Here is a 20518-nt window from a genome sequence, read left to right on the forward strand (position 1 = left end):
GAATGAGTTACCAAGACTTTTTCAGAGGGGATTTTGGATTTCTTGTTTAGTTTTAAAATAATTAGTTTTTTAGTGGAAAAATTTGTAAAAATGTTATTTTTGCCTTATTTGTTGACATTCAAAACTCAATAAATGGGGCTAGGGATTCAATAATAAAAAATCCCTCTGAAAAAATCTTCCAAATATTGTTCAGTCCAAGGCTGGAAAATTTGAAGTCTTTAGGTCCGACTGACGTGGACATAGTGTCGCCACAATGACAGAAAAATGTGTTTTGAGAAAAAGGCCCTTTAAATTGCATTGTCCCATATAAGTCTATGGGGGAACATTGAATCAGCGCAATATTTCAACATGTTATTGTGAAGATTAGGCATATTTTCTGTTTCCAGGTGAAAGCTTGTATGTTCAGAGACCAATTTGGCCCAAAACCTGAAAACTGAAAAAATTGAGTTTTGCCTGCAGTGTCTCGCCTTAAAAACGTATCAGTTTTCATTCTCCGAAACAAAAACGCCTAAATGTAAATCATAGGAGCCGACTACCAGTGCCGGATCGCGACATGTGAGCCGTGCATTTAATTGCCGTATACTGGCTACAAATACAGTGTCAGTTATTAGTTGTTGTGAGAGCACCTTTGTAATATTCTGCAGCATTCGATACAAAATGAGAAACCGCAACACCGTGTGCAGTGTTTTTTAGTCACTTCATCCAGTGTAACAGCAGCTAATATTTGTAACCCCTCAGGGATTGCTTTCCATTCAAACTCCACAACGTATGATCACAGGGTTTCCTCTTTTGAATTGTTTGTGGAGAGATTTGTTCAGCAAATTGTTGGAGTCGGAACTCAAACCTACTTCAAGACCACTATGTGTATTTAGTAGAGGTTTTAACTGTGTAGCCACCTGTATTTAGCTCTGTTAGGACTTTTTTTGGTGCTGGGTCGGTTCTTAGCGCGACGTTGAGTTGCTTTAATTTTGATGGTCTCAACTTATATAGTGTTTTTTCCACCTACCTTAGGCACTCAAGGCACTTTACAGCAATGAACCAGTCACCCATTCATACTCTTTCATTCACCAGTGTACGCAGTCCTTGGGCAAGTGTCTTTAAGGTACACACAATGACAGTGTGCACCTGGAGGCAGGACTCGAAGCCCCGACCTTCTGATCATGAAACGACCCGCTCTACCAGCTGCACCACTGTCGAACCTTGGCCTCCAGAACCAGCTCATTGATGGAAAAAGGGTATCACACTAAAATGTTAGAAGTTGAGGTAATAATTGTATAGAAATATTGCATTTTCAGTAAAAGTACCATCTCTGTCGGAGGGCCAACAAGAATTGGGCCACACTTTGAGCACTTCTGCCGTACCATCAGCTGCAAAGACAAAGTCATCTTTCCTCAAACTGAGATATTCCGACCTTTGACGTGTGCATATTTTAGAACAACCTTTTGTTGCTTCTTAACTAACCACTACTGCTTCTATAAAGCAGATCCCCCTTAACTTTACAGGATCACAATTACACACTAATGACTGTTTGTGCCTTTTCTCTGTTTGTGTACACTCCTAATCACTGCGCTCTGCTTTTTGGGGAGACCCATGCTGAGTTTCATTAAGCGACAGCACTCCCCACCTCCTAACCCACAGCAACCAGGAGTCTGCTGCAGAATACCGCCAAGTTCTGCTGATTGTACGCCATTAAACCAAGGTAATTGGGGCCTATGAGGGTACGAGTCTATCAGGTCTTGGTGACATTCTCCCACAATGCAATCGCTGAAGTATGCTATTGTTTAAAATACCCATTACTAGTAATTATGTCACAGAGACAAACAAAGGCCGATGGTCTGCCTCATCGCCGACGCCAAACGATTTCTCTGCTTTTAACGGAATGAATGGGCGCCATTTGTGTTGCGCAACAGACAAACTGGTAATTATGTCTCTTTTTAAACACACAAGTAGGATTATTATTTGTGATGTTAAGTACTGATAATAATAGCGGGATAGGGCACTGCTTTCCCCCAATGTTCTGAAAGGAACGCAATTATGATTCTGCGTATGAGCTTTACATGTGGAGGAACTGACACCGAACTGAACCTTTTCCCGTTTTCGCGAATGCACAAACACACAAAATAGTTATTATATGAAGAAAAAAAAATGCTTTTGATTGTATTACGAAGAATAAATGTGTTTTCAGACTCCGGTAATTTGAATTTGCCTCCTTTTGGGCCCAGAGTGGTCAGGGGAGGTTGCAGGGAAAACATAATTACAAAAGCTAGTCAAGCCTAACAAAACAGAGCTCAGAGCCTGTACGACTGCTGCTGCGGCGCGACCCTTTTGTCACTCCCATTATTCATCGTCTGTGCGAATCAGCCAGGAATTAGTTTATTGTAATTCTAGTAATGGAGCCGAATTGCTATATGGATGACAAATCAGCAACCGAGACGTGTGAAAACTGTATAGTTTTAGTTCTGTGCGCCTCAAGGCGAAAGCACTGTAGGCCTCTCTTGGGTGTAGTGAGATATATGACAGTGTAAATAAGCACTGGGACTTCCTTTTCATCATTGACCTGGACGTGTGTCGGCATCAGCCATGACAAGGAGCATCCACATGTGTCAGTGCAGTTAGGAAGGAGTTAGGAAGGAGTTAGGAAGGAGTTAGGAAGGAGTTAGGAAAGGCTTCTTATAACACCTCCTGCTGAGGAACCTCGGGATGGTCCTCGTCAGCCCATAAGGAGTGAAGAACCATCCCACAAGCCACTGCGCTGCCACTCGAAGGTTTCCAAACTCGGCCGATCTCTGCACGAGTGTGAAATGATTGACGGTTTTGCTGCGTGGCATTTCATTTAGTAAAAATGAGTTATGTCCTAAATTTATGGAAGTATAGAGCAGGTTGTGCAGCATTGGAGCCACATCAGCATCTGAAAGTTTTATTATGGGAAATCTGGGCAACATTATGCACTTTTGTTTACATTTTACAACTTATTAAGCCCACATGGCTAATTTACATAAGATCCACTGTGAAAGAACAGGCACTTAGCTGCTGAGGTGAACTTAAGGACAGGATCTGGTGAATATGAGTAATAATTGAACTACGATGTTTATACCCTCCACTTTAACCGAGTGCATTTTCTCTAGTTCGAATTTACCCAAATCTAAAAGCTTCTCGACTGGAGAGCTTGGCCAGTATAACGCCTCATTTGAAAGCCAAGACCTACTTAACCTCTGCATTTTTATCACACTTTATGTTGCTTTTTGTGGCTTTTGGCCTCATTTTTGTTGCTATTTTGATGCTTTTTTTGTTTGTTTCAAGAAGCTCTTAGATCTGGGTAGTGCCGAACTGGAGAAAATGTGCTTAGTTCAGGTGGGGGTTAATAGGTTAACACATCATTCTATTTGTGCAGTTGATCAGATTAATTGGTAGTTGTTGTTAAATTCATTGCAGGAGGGTGTGTAGCGTATATTGAACGACGTAACTTCCTGGTTGTTCCCACCGCTGTGTCAGGAAGGTTCAGATCGGGCAGAATGAGCAGCTGAAGGTCCTGTTCCAAACAGTTCCTGAAGGTCAACCTCACAATGTCAGCCTCTAAGGTTAAAGGCACACCATGTAGAATTTTATTTATAAATAAAATTGAAATACTAGCATTTATTTTATGATAGATCATTTCATCATTGGAAAGATACTTAATAAATGTACAAACAAACGTGTGTTTGTTGTGAGCGACTCAGCTCTCCTAAGACATGACTGTAACTTTACCAGGAGTGGGTACGTCTCCAGCTCGTCTCCATGGAGATGTGACTAAAATCAGTAGAATTTGAGATTAAAATAGGCTAGGTCCTCATCCAAATCCATTCTTTGATTATTCCCTGCAGTAATAGTATTTTTCTGTGTCGAGCTGGTTAAAAGGAGCATATTTTGCATTAATGGCAACAGTATAGTCCAATATGTTTTGTCCCTTTAAGGAAAAGGAGAAAGGAGAAGAAGAAAGGAGCTATCTTGCCACATTTTAGATGCAGCCATAGACATGCCCGGAGTCAGACTGAGCCAGATGTGGCAGCCATTTTGTGTCTTCAGCCCAATTTGTAGCTGATGATGAAAAATACCATCACCTATATAGTTTGAAACAGACACATGCGCAGTTAGAATTTCAGCCCATTCACGCGTAGTGTCCCGCCTCACGTACACGGGCCTAGTGGGAACTTAGATATGACCTCGCCTAAAAGCAATCTCTCATAGAACGGTGTATATGCAAAGTGGCCACAATGGGGCCGTTGAGCCACCGATTTTAATATATATTTCAATCAGAGCTGGACTTTATGGCGCCGACTCCCACTGAGGTGACATTCAACACTAACAGCTCACCTCAGCTTAAATGATTTGTCAAATCCTCAGTGAGCACTTATGATTGGCAACGGGAATATTACAGGGATGTAATTTAGACGTGTATTAGTCTTAATGTTCTCATTTCCCAGATTAGAAAGAAGTAAAGGCTCCAGGTGGAATTCTGGAATTGCATACATAAAAAAAAAAAAGTGCAGAGCATCCAAGCACTGATTATCAGTGTATGGATTAATTATTTTCTGCTCGCTGTTCGGACTGCTGGAATAATTCGGAAACATATTTTGCACCTTGAGTCAATGTAAGAAAAAGAAAGTTGTTTAGTCTTCTACCAACCAACATTTAATCAGAATCAGAATAGATTTCATTGCCATTGTCACTGAACAGGTCCACAAACTAGGAATTTACTTTGGGGCAATCGCGCAACATGAACCGCTTGGTAGAGATAAATAATAAACTATAAAAACTACAAGACTATAAGGGCATGCAAAATGTATTAAAAAGCAACAATTTGACAACAACAGCGTGAATGTGTTTACAGATGAGCAGATGCAGGAGTGTTAGCAGCAGATCTGAGTGTGGCCATACCACATAGTGCAACAGAGCAGTGCAAATGGCTGGAGCAGGTTATTACAGTCATGAGTCTGATACAGAGGTATTAGGTCTTGTTATCGTTCATGAGTCTGATGGCAGAAGGGGAAAAAAACTGTTCATGTGACGGGAGGTGTAGGTCCTGATGGGCCGTAGCCTCCTGCCTGAGGGGAGAGGGGTGAATAGTCCGTGTCCAGGGTGAGAAGGGTCAGCTGTGATCCGACCCACACGCCTCCGGGTCCTGGTGATGAACAGGAACTGGAGAGATGGGAGTTTACAGCCAATCACCCTCTCAGTAGCACCCATAATGTGCTGCAGTCGATGCTTGTCCCGGTCAGTAGCGCTGTGGAGCCACAAGGTGATGGATAAGGAGAGGATGGACTCGAGGATGGCCGTGTAGAACTGCACCAGCATCTTGGTCAGCAGCAAGTTTCCTCCAGCAGAGCATTCTGGGCCTTCTTGATGAGGGAGCTGATGGTTGGCTCCCATTTGAGGTCCTGAGTGATGGTGGCACCCAGGAAATGGAAGGAGTCCACGATGGAGACGGGGGTGGGTGAGTCTGTCAGGGCGAAGGGGGACGGTGGGGACGTGATTTTCCTGAAGTTCCCCTTTTTATCCACTTAGCAAATCGACATGTTTAATTTTGTGTAACTATACTTGGATCGTGTAAGCAACGTTGGTCTTATTGCGTGACTGAGTGCGCACATAGAGACCAGACAGGTACGCATCAACTCATCTAAGGTAAGAACAGTATCTCAGTATTGAAAATCGGTGGCCTGTTCCTTTAACAAAATACAGCAATGTCCTTGCCAGGGAAAGAAAAAAAAAAAATGCTAAAGTATGTCAAGTATTGGTACAACCAACCAATACTTGCACATAAAGAGCTCCATTAGCGACTGTGTCCTGAAAATTAAATTCTATTCAGCTGCAGAAATTCCTGAGACCAAGTACGCTCTTCAAATAGAGATGAGATTATGTTTTCAAATATGTTCAAGTAGCAAGCGTGATGGCCTTGGAAGACCTGCGTAAGACTGTTAAAAGCTTTACTCAAAAACTCCAAATGGTTGAATGAACTTATCTGGGACATAAATCACAGGACTAACAATAGGGCAGCGGATAGTGTGGTCAGGGGTCAGGTAAACTGGCAAGTGAGACCAATGGAGCAGGTGTGTAACAAATGGACCGGAAAATACACATATGACGACGGGTGTATCCAGTGTTGTGATGGGCTTTATTTCCAGGGCCAAAGTCATTATGCCCTTGGTTTTCCTCGTTCTGTATTTATCTTTATCTTTAATTGCACTAAAAAAATAAAATAAATAAGTACAATAGTTAAGTAAGCAAGATAGTTAAGAGGACAAAGGACAATGCATAGACCTGTTTTGGCGATCAGAACCCGGTGGTAGACATCGATATAGGAATTAGTCAGTATAGATGAGCAGGTTGGAGTTAGGGATGTCTTCCTGGACACTGCTGGTGGCAAGGGAGACGGGCGTGTAGGATGCAGCAGGATGAAGCCGTGGATAGAAGAGGTGGTGAAGGGGTGGAGTTGGGTCACACTACAACTGGGAAGCGAACGAACCATGATTGCTGGTGGCTTAAATGCAGGACCGAGGGTGACGATTGGCTGATACGGAGGTGTGGCTCTTGCGCTGATAAGATTGTTAAGAGGGATAACAAAGGACAATGCATAGACCTATTTCATAGACCTATTGTTTCAATTTCAGCCTGGATAGACTCAGACCAACACCATTTCTTGACATTTTATATTAGTTTTGGCGATCAGACCCTGGCACTAGACTTTGATGTATGAATTAAAGTCGGTATGGATGAGCAGGTTGGAGTTAGGGATGTCTTCCCCGGGAGCCTGGACACTGCTGGTGGCAAGGGAGACCGGCGCAGGATGCAGCAGGATGAAGCCGTGGATAGAAGGAGGTGCTGAAGGGGTGGAGGTGGGTCACAGCACAACTGGGAAGCGAACAAACCATGATTGCTGGCGTCGCAGGACCGAGGGCGACGATTGGCTGATACATTGTGGCTCTTGCACTGATAGGCTGAGGTGGAGGTGTGGCCCTCTCGGAAACGATCATTTGCCGGAGGTCGGTGGAGCTAAAAGTAGGTGTGTTTAAGATGCCGTTGCGGCTCGCCTGGATGATCGGCGAGAGTAGCCGGCGCAACGGGGGCGGAGAAAAAAAGTCTGAATTCAATCCGACCGCTCCACATGCAGAGAACAGCGAGAGCGGCCTCAGATCACGCAGCGTCTCGTTCAGATATCGCGTTCATTTAAAGTTTATCCTAAATAAAAGTCATTCACCTCCTGCTCTGTTTCCTTTACTCCAGAGACATCATTCTTCATCAGAGAAAACTTTCCCATTCGTTTGTTTGTTCAAGTTTGTGAGATAAAATACGTCCTTTTAAATCATTAATTTGTTCTGAAAAGCATCAAACATGAGCTCTATTTTAGGGGCGATGCATAACTTAAATAGTTTCAGTCATAGTTTATTTGTTCAGATCTAAAGAGGAGAGAGGAGGAGAGGGGAGGGGGCGAGGAGCACGTTTGTGATCACAGCAGACTCTTATCCAATCACCTGCGCGTGAGCCGCGGACAGGTGGGCGTTTTCCCGTCATGCACGGGGCCGTGGAGCCCCTGCAGTTGCCTCTGGAGAGATGCAGCGGCTGATCAAGTCGGCTACTCTCGTTGGGGTCTCACGATCTTTCCGTGCCCCACGTGCCCGTGACATCAGAGCCCGTCTGGAGCAAGTCGGACAGAAATCTAACCGGCATGCACCGTGCGTCTGCAGTCGGCTGTCAAAACTGCGTCCGTCTGGCTCATCTCAAACACACCTAACAGTCTCCCAGGTTGAATTTACACCTAGGCTTCATGTTACGAAACAAAATATGCTTGAAGTAGAATAATAATTGTGGGTCATGTTTCAATTACCATCTAATCAGGATAATTACCACGTTAAGTTGCAGTTTCTGGTGCCATGCCGCGCCACTCCTTAATGCCATGCCATTATTGTAGTAAGTGGTAGCAGCAACTTTTATCAAAAACACAATTTCTGCCAAAAATAGTGCTGTTTGGTTTCTCAGCTTGAGCAGAACAAGTTTAAAATCTTGCAAATGAGGAGTAACCCCGAATAAACTCAGAAAGTTGAAAAACAAAAGTGTGCGTACTAGTTTTCTATAGACATCTCTCTGCACCAATGGATCTACCAGGCTTTATGTTCGGAACTGGTGAACCAAGCAACACTGTCTGTCTGTCAACAAATAAATGTCTATATTTATTCTGGAACCGCATATTTTCTTTCCGTCTGAAAAGGCGTGCTTATGTACTCACAGCATATTTATTTGACTCAAAAATAATCAAGTGTGTTCGGGCTGTGCATACCAAGCGGCGAGCGGCGGCGAGAGGCAGAAGCGGCGCGTGCCTCGGCTGTGCGCGTATGTCCACTTCGATGGATAAGACTCTCGCCGAGCCACATGAGAGCGCTCACGCCGAGTTAATTGAACGCCGAGGAAAAAAGATCTGCCTCAAGCTGATAAACAACAACGTTAATTGCCGTCATTTTACTCAGAAAACACTAGAATTCCCCGCGTCCTCGCGCCACGCACTTCCCCTCTGACTTTTCCGAGGACATTCATGCAGCGGTTAGCAAGATTACGTCGGATTTTGTGAGTGCTATTTTTGGTGACTCTGGGACAACTTAGTGAAATTGTATATACGCTGCGTTCCAAATTATTATGCAAATTGTATTTTTGTGTCAAAAAGGTAAAAACAATAATAATGAAACCCATGGATGGTGTCGTGTCTTGGGGCTCTATGAATCACTGACATTAATCTCAGAGACCTGGGATGATTCGTTTTCAGGTTAAGCCCAGTTAAGGGAAAAACTACTGAAAAAGGGTGTTCCACTTAAAGGAATAGGCCACCGTTTTTACATACTAAGATATGTTCTTAGCTCACTTTAGTCGAGTTAATATATCCCCGTCTGGTCTTTGTCCGCGCGCTCTGTCACGCAAACGGAGCACATACGCAGCCTCTCCCACATGTCACATAGCTCCGAAAAAGCTCACGATAGAAGCTACCAAGCTCTTCCACGTGTTCCCTATTTAAATAAAGTTACGTGAAGTGTTTTCATGCGAAGTATATTTACACAGAAATGTAACATGTCGATTTTATAAGCAAATAAAAAGGGGGACTATATTGTGAGGCGTAATGATACAAGGAGCACAGCGTCCGCGCAGTAACTCCTAAAGACTTCCCCCGCTCACTTCCGTCAATAACCTTTAGGAGTTACTGCGCGGACGTTTTACTCCTCGTATCATTACGCCTCACAATATAGTCCCCCTTTTTATTTGCTTATAAAATCGACATGTTACATTTCTGTGTAAATATACTTCGCATGAAAACACTTCACGTAACTTTATTTAAATAGGGAACACGTGGAAGAGCTTGGTAGCTTCTATCGTGAGCTTTTTTGGAGCTATGTGACATGTGGGAGAGGCTGCGTATGTGCTCCGTTTGCGTGACAGAGCGCGCGGACAAAGACCAGACGGGGATATATTAACACGTCTAAAGTGAGGTAAGAACATATCTTAGTATGTAAAAACGGTGGCCTATTCCTTTAAGCAGATCATCATTTTCAAGCAATATGGGAAAGAAAGAGGATCTCTCTGCTGATGAAAAGCGTGAAATAGTTGAATGCCCTGGTCTAGGTATAGGAACCTTCGATATTTCATGAAAGATTAAGCATAATCATCATACTGATAAGAGATTTGTGGATGATTCAGATCACACTCGGGTTTGTGCAGATAAAGGCACAATATGGACGGTTTCTGCCAGACAAACACACCAGATAAAGAGAACAGATGCTACAAAGCAGCAGACAGGTATTTGAAGCTGCTGGTGCCTCTGGAGTCTCCCGAACATCAAGGTGTAGGACCCTCCAGAGGCTGCAGTTGTGCAAAAACCTTCTATCTGGGCCTCCCCTAAACTGTTAATTGAATGCTGATGAACAGAAACGGCTGCGGTGGCTCAGAAATACATGAGGACTCATTTTCAAACAGTCTTGTTCACTGATGAGGCCGTGTACCCCTGGATGGTCAAATCTATAGAACAGATTTTGTTTGTCTCCTTATATATATTTTTTTCCAAATAATGAGTAACTTTGAGGTGACTTATGTGACCTCATGATCAATTCATTAGCAATTACTTGGGACCAACATAATTTGAAACTTGTACATGACTGAATCATTCATCTGCACTATAGGCTACTGTTTGCATTTTAGTGGTTGTACAGAAGTTTTTTTTCTGCATGAGTTACAGGGTGAACTGCTAAAAACAATATTTGTGGTTTCTAAATGACACGGCAAATGTTCCAGATCGAGATGCCTAGTCCATTTGGTCACCAGGGGTCTGAGTCGACCTGATGGATGAAGAAGAAACAATCCTATATTACACAGTCCCTGACAGAAAAAACAAAGAAATAGTTGCACAAAAAAAAAATCAAATTGGTTGGACCGCCTATTGCTTTGATTACAGCCCATTCACTTCGGCATTTTTTTCCCCATCCATCCATCCATCCATCCATCCATCCATCCATCCATCCATCCATCCATCCATCCATTCATTCATTTTCTTCCACTTTTATGGAAGGACGGCCTCATGGTTGTAACCGGGCCTGTTGGTCTCTCATAAGGGGCTTCTGGACTCTGTGGCGGCCAACCCATATGTGTGAATGACGTCTCATGCTCCCTAACCCACTCTTTCGCAATGTGAGCCCGATGAATCCTGGCGTCGTCATCTTGGAATATGCCTATGTCATCAGGGAAGAAGAAACCCATTGTTGGTCATTCAGGATGTTCTGATCTCATTGTGTGCCTTTGCTGACCAACTGCACCAAAATCAGGCCAGTCTTGTAATTATTCAGGCATTTCTTGTAGCAGTATAACAGTATAACTGAAATGTACGTCCTGAAAATATCCCTCATTACAACATCAGCAGAAGGCGCCTTTCTTCAAAGTCTACAAATTTACTTACACAAGGGCCGCATGGAGCACAGTGGTTAGCACTCTTACTTCATAGCTAGAAGGTCCAGGGTTTGATTCCTGCCTGGACGGGGCCTTTCTGTGTGGAGTTTGCATGTTCTCCCCGTGTCTGTGTAGGTCTCCTACATATAAATAAAGTTCTGCTTCTTCACCTTTTCTTCTTCTTCTTCGTCTTCACCTCTTCTTTGTCTTCAACTCTTCTTCATCTTCCCCTCTTCTTCTTCTCCCCCTCTTCTTCCCCTCTTCTTCTTCGTGTTTTAATGCCGCTAGATTTCACACCCGTGCACGTGCTCGCTCTCCGCCTATTGCAAACCCCCACGTGTGAAATGCTTGTCCAAATTCGTCGTCTGAATGCTTCGAAATTACAGTCATTTACCATGCCACTGTGCTGACCTTATTAGATCAAGAACAATGGCACTACCATTTTTTTTTTTTTTTTTTTTTTTCGGACTTCCTCCAAGCCCTACATCGAAAGCTTGATGATATATAATACTAGTTGGCAAGGCAAGTTAATTATAAGCTGGGGCTTCTTTTACCGCTCGCAGCCCGCCATTTCGATGTTGACGCGGCGGCAGTGCGCGCGATGTACGTGTAGGAAGCCAGGCAAGGCACTGTTATCCAAACTGTCAGGCTCACTTACAAAGAGTCAGCGTGACGATGGCTGTCCACACCTCTTAGCACATACACACTGGCGCTGGCTGCTGCAGATGCTAGCACACAAATCTGGCAGAAATACAAGCAGTAACAAGATGCCACACACACACACACACAGGCAGGGAGAGAGAGACGGTATACACAGTACAAGGAGCCTAATCTCAACATTGCCCGAGAGCATGCTGCGATAGAGCAGTTGGAGCAGCTGTAAAAAAAAAAAGTACTTCCTGTTCGCAAAGTTAGGAGAGGAAGTTTGAGAGCTGTGTACTGTAAACTTTGCTCCTGAGTGCTGATTTTGTGACTGAATTGTGTGCCATCAGTTTTGTGGGCGTTTTGAGTTTAAAAGTGTTAATAGGGTTGATGTGTACACGCGTACCATTTCAAGATTTGACAACAAACCATGACCCCAAAACTAACTAATTTCCCCCAAAAAACTTTTTTTTCTTCATTTTCAAGTTTTGGTCCAGTTTGTTCTCTTAAAGCAGTACTAAGTAACGTGTTTACCTTAATAAATCCTTTCCGTAGTCCCTGTGGGGGTAATACAAGTGTTTATGGGATGATTGGAGGGTCTTTCATCTCCCCCTGGTGTCTCTGACCAGAAAACCATCTTTGCAACTTGACTGCCACCGGTCCGGAGAAAGCAATACACACTAATGGAATCACGAAGAAGAAGCTAACATGCTAACGGGCAAAACTGCGGGCTAACGTCACTTTAAACAGTATTTACAGCAAAGTTTGAGTGAAAAAAAAGTATTTCCATTGTATAATTGGATGCACAGTATCCCTCTCTCCCTTCGCCTTTCCTGTCAGCGTAGTATTTACTCTAATCGTAACTTGCTACTACACCTGCAGTTGCACTTATGGCCTCTAGGGCGAAGAGTTACTAAGTACTGCTTTAACATGTACAGTAAACTTCCACCTAGAAATAAATATAATACCTAATCTTCAGAATGTCATAATTATTGCACAATGTTTCTGCATAAGGTAAATTGTAATTTCAAGATTGTGGGGACAATGTCTGCAAATCTTTAGCTCCTGGAGAATTTTTTAAAAAAATATCTAATTCCTACTCTGATTTGGGTTTTGAATAATAATGAAGAAAAAAAAGGTAATTTAGTTTTTTTTTTTTAAAACAGATTTTCCTATTTAAAAACATTATTTAAAAGCAGTACTAAGTAACTCATGCCCTAGAGGCCATAAGCGCCACTGCAGGTGTCATAGCATGCTACTTTTTTTTACTCATTAATTAAAGAGTAAATATTACACTGACAGAAAATACAAAGAGAGAGAGGAATATAGCACATCCAATTACACAATGGGGATTTTTTTTTTTTCACTCAAACTTGGCTGTAAATACTGTTTATGTGGTGCTAGCCTGCTGTTAGCTTTGCCCGTTAGCTTGTTAGCTTCCCCTCCGTGATTCTATTAGTGTGTATTGCGCCTGCGACCCGGAGGCAGGGAAGCGGAAAAGTATTTGTCACAATATGTCAGCAAAATAAAACCATAAACTTGAAGAACTAGGCTTCATCCATCATTCAGATTTTGTCGACAAATGTTGGCCATTTTTAGGCATAGAAGGCCATATTTTTATATGAAAACATGAAATTACCAAAACCTTTAAATACATTTGTCTCATATTTATGTCAGTATTCTACAGCAAAGGTTTCTTTTGGTCACTACCTTGATGTAATGAACTGTTCTGATCTGGGGGTCACTGTAGTTGGTCAGGTTTAGGTTCAGCAACACAATGCGCCCACATAATAAGATCAGCCGACAACCTGAACATCCTGAATGACCAGGTCATTCCATCAATGGATTTCTTCTTCCCTGATGGCACAGGCATATTCCAAGATAAATTAATATTTTAACATCGCAGTTGCTTGTTGAAACAATGCCACTTATTTTTTGTTCAGGCAGTGTAAGCAATTATGACCTTGTGAAACAATGTTAAACTATTTCCTGGAAGTTCTCTTGATTCAGGTTTAGTTTAGTTTTTTTTTTTTGCATTGGATCCACCCATGAACCAATACTTTTGGGACAATCTTCTTGGACCAGACAGGATCATTGTCATGGGTGGAAGATTAGTAATATAACCCTCATTATGATTATGATAATATGTGATCATGTGTATCATGCTATAATGAAAATGTAATTATATCAGTTGTATAAGCGTGTTAAAACTGCTGAATTACTGGCGCCTTTATTTTATTTTATTTTAAGTAAAAATCCTCTTTTCAGCCCCAAACCTTTATTTATCATATACATTGTCCCACACAATTCACGAGATCCAAATGTTACAACACCAGACAATTCTTAAAGATCTTCCGAGGTTGTTCGTTTGACCTTTCATCCAATCATGCAGCTCAAATTGCTCTGCACTATAACTTTAGAAGGCAATAACTGCATAGTGACATTTGTCCAATCCAAAGAGCCAAGCAACAATTGCATAAAATGACTCCTGTTCTAGAAGTTCAGTGTGGAACTTTTAGAAACCATTTTCATTTGCTTTTCAACTTTGCTTTTTGCCCAAAATTGCCTGAATTAGACTGATTTCACCGAGTAACCCACAGGGCACAGGCAATTTCTGCAATTGATCAAACACAATATACCTGCAAAAAGTCATACTTCCTCTTCTCGAAAGCAGTAATATGGCATCCATCTGAAGCTTGAATAGGGCAGAAACAAGTGGGTTAGACTACGCTGGAGAAAACCGCAGCCGCGCTAATTCGCCCGCATCACTCTTGTTTTTCTTCCTGACCAATCTCGTCTGTATTTATGTCCTGTGAATTACAACTAATCTCCCCCATCACGCGGACGCGATTTACAGCAGGAGAGGGGAATCAAGTTTGGCTTTGCCTGTAACAATCTCTCGCTCTTTCGCTCTCTCTCTCTCTCTCACTCTCTTTCGCTTGTCTTCCATCAATCTGACATTCGACATCGCTTCAATAAACCTGGCCGCGTCTAGACTCCACTCGTGCAGATTTAATTCAAACAGCTGTTCGCTCTTTACTCCAGACGCCCCGAGCGCTTCCGCACGCGGGGATGGGCCAGGAGACAGCCCAGGGGTGGGGTGGGGGAGGTAATGGGGTGGAGGTTGTAGGGATGCCATGAGAAGCATACAGGAGGTGAGAGGGGGAAACTTTACCTATAGCAGTTTGAGGGAATTTGTGTTTTTTATTTGTTTTCAATTGAAATTCACGCACTGGAAATGAATAGGTTGGGGAGTGAGTGTAATGGGGCGTTCATATGGTTCTACAAGTGCTTGCACAACCAGGAAAAAAAAAAAAAAAAAACGCTCCCCAAGTGCCTGGATGCAAAAATCCACACATTTGTTTCATATGACCCTTTTTGTTAAGCACACCGTGATAGTGCGCCCTCTGTAGGAAAAGTGGATCTTAAACCAACCAGCTTTTAGGAAGGGTGATGTCAGAGGGCACGGTGGTTAGCGCCTGTACCTCACAGCTTGAAGGTTCCATATCTTCCTGGACCGAGCCTTTCTGTGTATAGTTTGCATGTGCTCCCAGTGTCTGCGCAGGTTTCCCCTATCACTAAATATGTCCAGGGCCAGGAATCCTCTGAAAAAGTTTGGACTTTCCTGGTCAAGGGCAAATAGACACATAAAAAAAATAAAAATGTTGATCTACTTGACCCATGTGAGGAGTCAGAAACAGTTAAGTTTTCCATTTAAAAAATAATTATTATGAACAAATTTGTAAAGTGTAAATGAACTAGATGCTCCTGTTGATTGACATAACTTTGAATAGTGTAAAATTGCGTGTTGTTTTTGTTCCCAAACAACCCCTCTTAACCCCAATCATAATGACCCTAACAATATAGTTGTAAAACATCAAATCTAATAATAAAATATCTAAATAATGATATCGTTGTGGATCCACTCGTACCAGGAAAGGGGGGAAAAGGCGTACTGAGTTGCCTTGTGTTCGAAAGGCGCGGTATAAATAAAGCTCCCTTGCCGATCACAGCGAATCCGCTTCACCGTCGTGATGCTTTGCTAAAGATTACTCTATACGGTCATAAAAGATGATTTATTTGGTGACTTAAAAAAAGTCGCAAACATAAAAATCATATGAACCTCAAACCAAACTGAATGAAGATGAACACCCAGGTCGTGATCATTATTGGCATGCAGTTGTCCATGTCCTCAAACTTTTCTACAAGTAGCACTGACTAACTCAAAAAAGGGACTAAAACATGACCAAAGTGTTCCAAACATGGACAAACAAACGGAGGTCCTTAAAGCAGTACTAAGTAACTCTTCCCCCTTGAGGCCATAAGCGCAACTGCAGGTGTCGTTGCAAGTTACGATTTTTTAACTTATTAAATGTCTTGGAGAGCAAATACTACGCTAACAGAAAAGGCGAAGGGAGAGAGGGTTACTGCGCATCCAATTATACAATGGAAATATTTTTTTTCACACAAACTTGGCTGTAAATACTGTTTAAAGTGACGTTAGCCCGCAGTTAGCTTTGCCCGTTAGCATGTTAGCTTCTTCTTCGTGATTCCATTAGTGTGTATTGCTTTCTCCGGACCGGGGGCAGTCAAGTTGCAAACATGGTTTTCTGGCCAGAGACACCAGGGGGAGATGAAAGACCCTCCAGTCATCCCATAAACACTTGTATCACCCCCACAGGGACTACGGGGAGGATTTATTAAGGTAAACACGTTACTTAGTACTGCTTTAAAGGAACAGGCCACCGTTTTTCCATACTGAGATATGTTCTTACCTGAGCTTAGACGAGTTGATACGTAACTGTCTGGTCGTTTTTCGTACCCTCAGTCACGCAAAACGACGAAGATGTTGTTAGCATTTGGCCTCTCCCACTATATTCCTATGGCTCCAAACGGGGGTGAAGTTGGAAGCTACCACGCTCTTCTACGGGCACGCACACAGACCAGACATGTTCTTATCTGAGCTGAGACGAGACCTATCTCAGTATGGAAAATACTGTGGCCTGTTCCTTTAAAAGATGACCAGAAATGTGACTATAAACATTTCTATTGGATTATGATTTATCTCTCAGTCCTAAATTACACAGTAACGGCCGCCTCAGTCTGCCAATGCCAGCAGTTGTGTTATCTGTGTGCATGCCCTGTGCTCTTGGTTGGAGCAGGCCTGAGCAGATTGCCTGGCTGCTAAAGAGGCCCCAAACCCTCTTCCCCGTCCACCCCACCCCCCTATCATCCTCCTCCTCCTCCATGGCCCAGGTACGGCTGCGGCTGCCATGCCCTGCCAGTCGACAGGATGGGTGGAAGTAGAAGTGACAAGCTTGGCCTCACGCTGATCTCCAAGCTGTCCTGCAGATCTGTTTCTGTATATTCCCCCCCTCCGCCGCTTTCCCCCGGTTCCACCCGCAAACCGAAAAGCGAAGAGGAAAAAGAAAAAATGGAAGAAGGAGAGGGAGAGAGAGGGGGGCGTGTGAGGGGAGTAGCGGGCGCCCGGTGTGAGAGAATTGTCTTGACAGTGGGAGAGCCAGAACAGAGTGGTGAATGCCCTTCATAATGAGCAGTCAGAGGTTGTGCGTGGCAGCCCACATCTGTCTGCTTTCCGTGAGAGTCTGCGCCGGCATCGCCGTCTCTGGAGACATCCTGTTCTGCCTTCATTTCTTGTTCGCTTTTTTTTTTCTTGTATGAAATTTGCAGGTGCATACAAGTACAAGTGAAAAAACGTTCCTGGCGTCATGTGAAACACTTCACAATCTTAAATGGGCATTCAACGCAACAGATGCAAGAACGTACAGTGCAGCGAATCGAACGGGTAATCCATCCATCCATCCATCCACTTCCACTTTTCCGTTTCCGGGTCGTGGGGGCAGCTGTTGGAGTTGCCCAAATCAAATTGCACCAGCCCCTTTGGCTCCTCTTGCAGGTGGTGGGTCCACAGAAGGACGGCCTCACGATTCACCGGGCCTGTTGGTCTCTCATAAGGGGCTTCTGAACCGCTCTTTGTCTGACCCATCACCTAGGACCCGTTTGCCAAGGGAGACCCGACCAGGGGCACGAAGACCCCGACGACAGAGCTCCCAGGATCATTCGGGTGCTCAAACCCCTCCACCACGTTAAGGTGGCGGTTCCAGGAGGGGGTAATCAATTCAGAACCACAGAAATCTAAATTAACAGAAGATTCACAGTTGTGGCAGCCCACATCTGTCTCCACTACTCGCAGCATTACTGTCTTTAGAGATATCCTTTCCTCTCGTCAATTCTTGCCTGAACACCTCTGAGTTTTTACCGCATCATTGCATTTCCTTCCGATGGAAATGGCTGCTATTCAGCGCACCTAAACTAATTTGACGCGAATGCCGAATTTCCCAGTGTTGTAGGCATCTTTCAGGAATGAGAAATTTGGACGCTTGAATGGCGCCTCTGTCGAATGTAATGTAATGAATTCTGATTAGACTAAAAAAAAATGGACGGCTCTGACTTGATCACCAGAAGCGCTTGATTCATTGCGGCCACTCGGGTTGTCCGGGGAGTCGCGATGAAAATGAAAGTTGGGGAAACAAAAGAAATCCTGGTGGAGGGAGGAATAGAGACGCAGAAGGGTAAACAGAAGGGACGCGAGAGGAGACGCGAGGAGGTGAAAATGGCACAAAGGACGCACGCACAGTTTGGGAGCACAAAGCACTTTTTGGCCGTGGCTGGTGACTGCGACTTGGCGCCGGGACAGAGACGGCGCCATCGCGGGGGTTTATGGTTGACGGTTAGTGACAAGAGATGACAGGGTTCGCGAATGGAGTGGCACAAATCACAAGTCAAGGATCGGAGTAGTTAAGTTCTGGGGAAGGAACAAAGGCAAGTTCAGTTGGCTTTATTGGCAGTCATACCACATTTAAAGAGAGTACAGAGAATCCAAATGGTGTTGCTGCTCGGTGCAAAAATGCCTGACACTATGTACAGAGCTACAGTGAGGTGTGAAAATCCAGGCACCCTGATGAAAGATTCTGTTAATGTGAGCTATAAAGCAAGTGTATTAATCTATCCTCTTTTCAAAATAACACAAAAGAAAAAAAAAAATTGCAGCAAAGGGTTTGGCACCTTGCAGAGTTAGTACCTAGTAGCCCCTCAATGGCAAGCGTCACAGCTTTAAACACTTTCTATGTTGCCAAGAGTCTTTGGAATCAAGTTTCTTTCTTACAAAAGTCTTCCAGAGTTGAGATGCTGCTCTTTGGAGGATTATCGCAGATCTTCAGTTTAGGTCAGGAAACTGTGAAGGCCACGGCAAAACCTTCAGGCTGCACCTCTTGATGTAATCCATTGTGGATTTTGAGATACGTTTACAATCATTACCCATTTGTAGAAGCCTTTGTAACTTCAGCTCTTACGTTTTCGCATCACAGCGACAAGTTTAGCGGCTGGCACGGTCTTGCTTTGCCACAGGACTTTCTCTACCTTCGGACGCACCGAGACGACGTCTGATTTGGCAGAACTGATATTTCCTCCAGAATTTGTAGGAATTTAATTGAACACATTGTTTGTTCTACCCAAAAAGTGTTCCCCGTGACTCGGAATGCAACGGAACCCCAAAGGATGACCGTTCCACTCCCATGCTTAAAAGTTGGACAGAAGGACTTTTCATGAAATTGTCTCTACAAGTGGTTTTCAGATCTTGAATTAATGACCCATGTCAGGCTCTACTTTGATATTATTGTAATCAAAATTCAGATGTTCCCATGAGATCATACAAGTAATAGGTCCTGAAGAATCATGGGTAAATTAAAGCACTTCCGTTCAAATGTCGAGCTTGGGGATGGATCCATCATCCGTTGGGGTTGTATTGCAACCTGTGGGAACTTTTCGTGGGTTGATTCAAATTAATTCCAATAAATTCTTAGGGAGAACATATCACCATCATGAAAATGCTGGTTACCGAGCAAACGGCTTCCAGAAATGGGTAATGATCGTAAACTTCCAAATCCACGATGGACGACGTCAAGAGGTGCAGTCTGTAGATGGACTTCCAAAGAGCAATGTGTGCAAGGCAGCCTAGAGATCTTAGTTCTGGAAGACTTTTGTAAGGTAAAACATACTGAAATCCCTTAATCTAAGATAAAAGACTCTTGGCTGCCTAGAAAAGTGTTTAAACTGTGATGCTTGCCATATTGGGGTTCTACGAGGTAATAAATCTGCAGGCGCTCAAACTGTTGCTGTGCTTTGCTCTCCTTTTATGTTATTATGAAAATTATAAGGGATGAAGATGGAACCTGACTGAAAACAAAACAAAGTGTTATCACCTACTTTAAGGTCCCACTGGCTTTTGTCTCTGCCGCTCCTGTCAGCCATCCTTCATCAAAAGCATAAATGTGCTTATGGCGTATAGTATCATACGTTTATGAGACACTTTAGTCCAGCCCAGGACCCGACCGTTGTCTCACTCCAAGGGTTGGTGAAAAGTTGACACCCCAGGCTTTTCTTTTGGCTTTTTAACATACCTCTGAAACATATATCCAAATGTTACAAAACACCACTTCAGGTATGTTTTGATCTCACAAAAGTCGTTTTTTTTTTAGTACATGCTTTTCTTTTTTTTAGAAATGCCCTTGAAACTAAAGACCATTCCCTGTTGAGGTTTCCTCTTTTGCCGATCTACTAGTCCCAATATTAATACTTAAACACGCTTCAAACTGCACAATTCCTTTTACTATATCGAGTTAAATCATCAGTGCATTATCCCACTCAATGTCTTCGAATTGAAATGAACACACATTTATGAAGGATGTCTCAGTTGGCTGTAAATGCATTAAGAGAAATGTGATCCTCTGGTAAGACGGGGTGCAGGAAGGTGAAGCTCGCTCATACACACACACCGTATTACCATTCAGTTAGAGGATTTTAATGAAAAACTTCTTCAGAAAGGTCACTGTGCCTTATCTCAAAT

The sequence above is a fragment of the Gobius niger genome, assembly GCF_951799975.1.
Source record: "Gobius niger genome assembly, chromosome: 21".
Classification (NCBI taxonomy): Eukaryota; Metazoa; Chordata; class Actinopteri; order Gobiiformes; family Gobiidae; genus Gobius; species Gobius niger.